This window comes from Canis lupus, chromosome 13 (assembly GCF_003254725.2).
Source record: "Canis lupus dingo isolate Sandy chromosome 13, ASM325472v2, whole genome shotgun sequence".
NCBI lineage: Eukaryota > Metazoa > Chordata > Mammalia > Carnivora > Canidae > Canis > Canis lupus.
In genome coordinates, this window is record NC_064255.1 from 20064696 (window position 1) to 20071540 (window position 6845).

At 36.1% G+C, this 6845-nt stretch overlaps 1 non-coding gene across 1 annotated transcript; it reads right to left on the reverse strand.

Moving 5' to 3' along the window:
• Nucleotides 1-320: 320 nt before the first annotated feature.
• TRNAK-UUU (transfer RNA lysine (anticodon UUU)) lies at nt 321-393 on the reverse strand. The gene has a single exon. It is a non-coding gene; the product is annotated as a tRNA-Lys (tRNA).
• Nucleotides 394-6845: the final 6452 nt, after the last annotated feature.

Consider the following 6845-nt stretch of genomic DNA (forward strand, 5'->3'; position numbering starts at 1 on the left):
CCCAACGAAGAACTCGAATTCACAACCCAGAGATCGAGTCAAATCCTCTACGGACTGAGCCAGCCAGGTGCCCCTGAGAAGCTTTTTAATGAACGTCCAAAGCGGTTGGCTAACACAATTTCAAGACGTGTTTGGACTTTAGTTTATCAACTATGTTTTGCAGAGTGTGCAGGACTTATGTGCTACCATGTGGTGAAGAGCTGGGGAACCCCAGAAATCAAAGAGCTAAAGGCCCTTAAAAAGTTGGCAAAGACGGAGTTTATCTGGGCCCAGTGCAGAGTCCCTCTTCTACTAGTGGCTGAAATAAGAAGAGCATGTTTCACCTGAACAGGGACTTGAACCCTTGACCCTCAGATTAAAAGACTGACACTCTACCGACTGAGCTACCCAGGCCCTCAACAAGGGGGGGTTACTTTATTTTATAAATAACTAAATTCCATGAACTATGTGGATTACCAGGAAAGGCAGGAATGATCCAAGGTTTCAGGAACTTCGAGGGTCCTCCAAAAGTGTGGCACAATGACCTGGGTCATCTAATCATTAGGCAGATCACCTAACTGTCTCATTGTAAGTTCACCCAGCAGAGGCTTCTCATGCACAACTCCAGGGAGAAGATTATTCCTAGTGTCAATGATTGCCGACTGGGTTCCTGAGGACTACCTGGGGGGTGGGGGTGATGCAGGGTCACTTCTTGCTTTCTCCTCCACGTTTCAAAGCGATCCAACTCCTTCAGAGACGGGAGTGGCCTGCAGTTGAAACAGTGCTCGTGGCTCATCACACATTTTTGGAGCCCAGTAAGGAGAGTCCATGGGGACAAAATCCCATCCCGAAGAAGGCAGCAGTGTTTAGTCCCTGGGGGGCTGCACCTGCCTTGCACAGTCCAAGCCAGGAGTTTTTATTGAGTCAGTGATTGTTTTTTCATTAAGTGAAGACATTATTTATTGGTTTTTCTATGCATGAAGACAAATGGAATGTTGACCAAATACAAAGAAAATAATGCGTAAACCTCATGCAGTACCCATGGTGCCAACTACCACGAAATAATGTGTGCTATTTTATTACATCAATGACATACAGAATTTCAGGAATTAAAAAAGGGACAACAAAAGGTGGCAGAAGGGGAGGAGGGTAAGGGGATGGGGTAATGGGGCAATGGGCATTAAGGAGGGCATATGATGAGATGAGCACTGGGTGTTATATCATGTTGGCAGATTGAATTTAAATATTTTTTTTAAAAAAGAAAAAGACAAGCTACAGACCTAGAGAAAATATTTGCAAACCACAAACCTGAACAAGTAACTTATTACTATAATATATAAAGAACTCTCAAAACTTAACATTAAAAAAATCTAGTTAGAAAATGAGCAAACGACATGGAGAGACTTTTCACTAAAATGAGACTACAGATGGCAAATGAGCACATGAAAAGACATTTATCACTAGCCATTAGGGAAATGGGAATTAAAACCATGATGGTGAGATATGACTATGTACCTGTTAGAACAGCTAAAATAGAAAATAGTCACAACACCAAATTCTGTCTGGGATGAAGAGAAACTGGATCTCTCATATGTTGCTAGTGGGAATGTAAAATGTTACCAGCTTTGGGGAAAATACCATGGCTACTTCTTAAAAAACTAAACGTACACTTACCATAGGACTCAGTGATTGAACTCCTGGGCATTTATCCCAGAAAAATTAAAACCTATGTTTCTAGAAAAACAAAAGCATGTAGTGATCACACATGGCATCTCTTGCCTTCCTGTACTCCCAGCCCTAACTTCACTCCAAGAAAGTTTCCAATTATGACTCCAACTTAAATATGCTTCAAATATGTTCTGATTTTCTTCCCACCATTATGGTGTTCTTGTTGCTTTTAATAAGGTTCTCTTCAGGTGAGGCCAGGTGATTAGAATTCAAGAAATGTCAGAAGTCTGAATTACTGAGGTAGAGAAGATTAAGTTGGAAACAGTGGTGCCTTCCTCCTATTCTCTCGCAGAAAGGTGCAGAGGAAAATAGTGCCTTTGTCATTCTACTACTTCTTTTAATATCTCTGTCTTTCCTATTGTAATCTCCCTCCTCCAAACCAGTTATCCAGCCTGCATCCCACTCCCCTGAAGGGGCAGCTGATGAAACCTGGGGTGCTAGTGCTTTCAGAGGTATTTGCACTTTAGTAGCGGTATCCTAAAGAGTGGAGAACTTTAAGACTCAAGTAAATTAATTTCTAATGATGAAGTTTCGAGCTGATGGAGAAGATGATTTGAAACAAGGAGAATTAGCCAATCCTGCCGGCATATTACGTGACCAATCCATTTCACCTACAGATACTCTTACTCCTACTCCCGTCCCACTGATGGACTGCCTATCTATAATAACTTATCTAGCATCATCTCCTTGGGCTAGAGTTTAAATTTAGTGAAATAAAATTCTTAAGTCTCAAAAAAATGGCAACAAGTTAAAGGTAGAACATAGGAACAATTTTGGCCTATTTCAACATAGGTTGGTTTAGGATCAGCATACTGTTGGAGTGGGTAGGTTAAGCCTTGTAAGTTTTGGGGAGTGTATGTCCAGGTTCAAGCTCAGCATCTTGGCAGGTCTCCTTCCACTTGGCAGACTATTCACACACAGAGAGGGAAAAGGAGAGTAAATCAGCATGGGAAGCATGGGCACCTGTTTGCAGGGATGTGTGGGGAATCAGCAGCCCAGTAAGTTTTACTTCAAAGAGACATTGGCTAAGTAGGTGTGCTGACCCTTTGCTTTGTGCTTTGATGACCACTAATTAAAGCTTTTCTTCTCCAGCCTCAGTAAGCATACTTAGCATTTGGTTGCCAAGTTTTCTGAGACCTCTGGTCATTAAGCTTTCACTAGCAATCTGTTCTAGCCCTGAACGTTTACTTCCATTGCAAATGGATTGTGACGTTAATAGTCAACATGCCTGGATGAAGAATGGGCCATGTCCATTCTTGTTGGAAAGATTTAAGAAATTTCCCTGAAAATCATGTATCATTTGGACTTATTTCTCTAACTCTGAGTGGTCGTTTTTCCAAATGTTGCCAAATCTTCCCGTAATGCCTTTCAACCTGTGTAATTAAGGAGATTAAAAGTGACAGCACTTATTTGGTTGAATTAATGATGGGTTTTTATTTTTTCACTTTTCAGAAAATGTAATAATCACCATCTTATGCAATAACCATATCAGAAACAATTGTGGGAGTAAACCAAGGAGAAATGCAAGCAGAAAAAAGGCAGAGAAATATCAATACATTATGATTATCATGGTTTTTGTTTTTATTGTTTCAGATTCTTAATTGGCACTCAAGACTTCCAGAAATCCAGCCCTAGTTTATCTTTCTGGCATCATCTCTTCCTATTTCAGAACACATCTGAAACACATGTATTTTTACATCAGTAAAACTAGTTTACTGGGTTTCTTTTTAACTTTTTCAGTGTTTTCTTCTTTTTAACTTTTCATGTGCTCTGGCCCTTACACGTATTTGTAATATCTTCCCCATTTATGACCAGGTCTAGGAAATTCTTCCCATTTCCAAACACTCAGCAACATTACCCCTTCTTGGATTCTACGTCAGACATAATCTCTTTTTCCTCAGAACTCCTTTGTTCTTACTATGTGTATTGAAATAGGTTCATTTTGCCATTGATAATTGTGTGTCTCTTAGCTAAGAACTGAAGCAATGGGAGAAGTGAAATTGTCAAGGCAGGATATGTACATGGCAAAAAGAAGAATGCCAAAAATGGATTTCTAGAACATACCAATGAAAGCATTTAGAATTAGATCATGTCCCTGCTTTTCACTATATATTCTTTCTTTGCTTAATATATGAACAAATATTCACCTTTCTTTTATCTGTCTCAATGGACCACTTGAGCTGATACGTATGAGTTAATCTAGTCTGTGTCCCTAAAGCAAATATTTTCTACAGGTCTGTCACAAATTGGACCAAAAGGACGCTCCCATTTCAAAAAAACTGTCTTGTTTTTCAAATGTGCTTTTCTCTAAGATACAGATACACATTGCTTGGACATATGCATGCACTGATCTCATCTACAAACACTACTGTCTATTTTGGCTAATGAAATAAATAAAATACCATCAATTTTCATACAAACTACTTTCTATTTCTCTCCTTTGAGTTGTCCTCCTCCTTCCCTCCACCTTCATTTTCTTCATAAATTGGTTAAAAAGAAAATATTTGATATATAGGGATTTTTCTCTTAAGGTCACTATGACCTCAACTCAGAGGAGTCTTGCCTTTGTGATGTAACAAGTCCTATGATGAAGACAAATTGTGACAACATTGAATTGTAGCATCACTGAACAATTGATGCAATAGGCAGACAGAAAATATAGGATCAAGAGAGAAAAAGATAATTTATAATAAAGATAAAATGTCTATTTTGTTTGGATAAAGAACAGATAAGAAAAAAATTATACCTTTGAAGTAAAAATATTTCCTTTATTATAATAAAAATAATACAGGCTTATTGAAAAATAATTTAATAACATTAACTATTATTATTGTTACCAAGTATAACATCTTATTTTCTATCATAGTAATTGTAAAAATTCAATTAAATTCTTCACACAGTTTCAAACTATTTTTGTTAATATGTTATGAATAGCCCATAATATACCAGGAACATCTTAATATAACATGTCAATAAATATAGAAGCATAGGGATATTTGTAATAGCTGCATGTTTCATTAAATAAACTATAACTATATTATAATTAATATAACTAATACTGCAGTTTTTAGTATTTTAAACATTGTAAACCACATCTTATTTATATTTTAACTTGTCTAATTGTTTCCTTAAGATAATTTCCAAGAATTATTTTTTAATGGCTAATATTCTATTGTATGCATATATATAATATAGATATATTATATATGTGTGTGTACCATAACTCCTTCATCCATTCATCAGTCAATGGACTTGCCATTGCAATGACATGGATGGAGGTAGAGAGTATTATGCTAAGCAAAGAAAGTCAGTCAGAGAAAGACACATACCATACAATTTCACACATATGCAGAATTTAAGAAAAAAAAAGAAACAGACTCATTTATAGAGAAAGGCTGATGGTAACCAGAGGGGAGGTGGGTTGGGGGATGGGTGAAATAGGAGATGAGGATTAAGGAGTGTATTTGTTGTGATAAGCCCAGGTGTTCTATGGAAGTGTGAATTACTGTATTGTACACCTGAAACTAATATTACTCTGTATTTTAACTAACTGGAAATAAACAGAGACTTAAAAAATAAATTGAAAATGTCACTAAATTTAAAGGATTAAAAAAAGATAATTTCTGGAAATTGACTTGATGTGTATAAATTTTGTTATATATTTTACCAAACTGCCCTTGAGAATAGCTAATTTGTTCCTATGAACAGGATTTGAGAGTATCTTTCCTTCTCACACTTGTAGCCTAGTGTATCATCCTTTTTAAATATTTGCCAAAATGATTTAAAACTCTATATTTCACTATGTCATTTCTATGATTACAAAAAACTTGAATATTTTTAGTAATGATTTTTTCTATATCTTATATGTTGAACCATATGTCTATTATTATACATATAGAAATATAATATTTTGTATGTATCCTATACAATTTTTTTGGTGATTATTTATCTCTTGGCTCCATTTATAATTTTTGAAAATTCATACTTCAAATTTTTATGATATAAAGGCTACCATTCTTTCTGTTTTCTGGCTTTTGTATCAATATTCCAATTTAATTTATAATTGTATGAAACTGTTTTATAAACAGATATTTAAATGATTACCAATTATTAGCATCAATAATAATATTAGTAACATACATTATATCTACATTGTATTTTCTACTTTAGCAAATACTAGTTCCTTACTCTTCAATATTATTTCATTTAATCTTTACAAAAGTCTCGTAAACAGAGATTCTGAGTTAATAAGGAAGCAGATTCAAAGAATTTAAAAGACTTTTTAAATTTTGTTTTTATTTTTTTAAGTGTTTTATTTTAATCACCTGGTCCTCACCACTGCAAGAGTACTCCTGAATCCCCATCCTCTATTTTACCCCTCCTCTCTGGTAACTATTAGTTTGTTTTCTATGGTTAAGAGTATGTTTCTTGGTTTGTCTCTCTCTCTCTCAAAAGACATTTTAAAAGTTTAGATAACTAGTTAGATAGCATCCCTGAGCTTAAACTTAGTTGAGAAATTTAAAATAGACTTTGTAGTGTCAAAAGCCAGAAAATTGACTTATTTGGTAACAATGATATCCCACCTACATTGTGCTGTGGACCTCACAACCTTTCTGGAAAGATGGTCCCTATTTATCCTGATAAAGCACACATATGCAAAAAATCAGTAGCACTAAATATGTTTTGAACACTGCAAAATACCCAATCTGCAGTGACCTATGGTCCACAATCCTGAAGGAGCTCCCTCTCTCAAGGACGAATGGCTTTTCACTTTGGTGCTCAGTTTTTGCATATGAGCCCCTGGCATGAGAATCCTGCCAAGGACCCCAGCAACTGAATGTCTGCTGAGGGTGTCTGGAGCAGTGACAGTAATGACTCAATTACCCCAAAGCATCCCTGCATGAGATAGGGGTCGAGTTGCTTCATTCCTCTAATTGAGGAAAGAAGACAAGAAAACCTCTTAGACTTTTAAGAGAGTTTCCTATAAATTTTCTTCTTTTGAGGCCTGATTTTGGGTACTGAGACAGGGGGGAAGATCAACACCCTGTTTCTTTACTCCTGTGTTTAGAGAATTCAGAAGCTTTTTCCTGACTCAAGCCAATACTTCCTTCTGGAAAATGAAGGAACTACAAAATTAT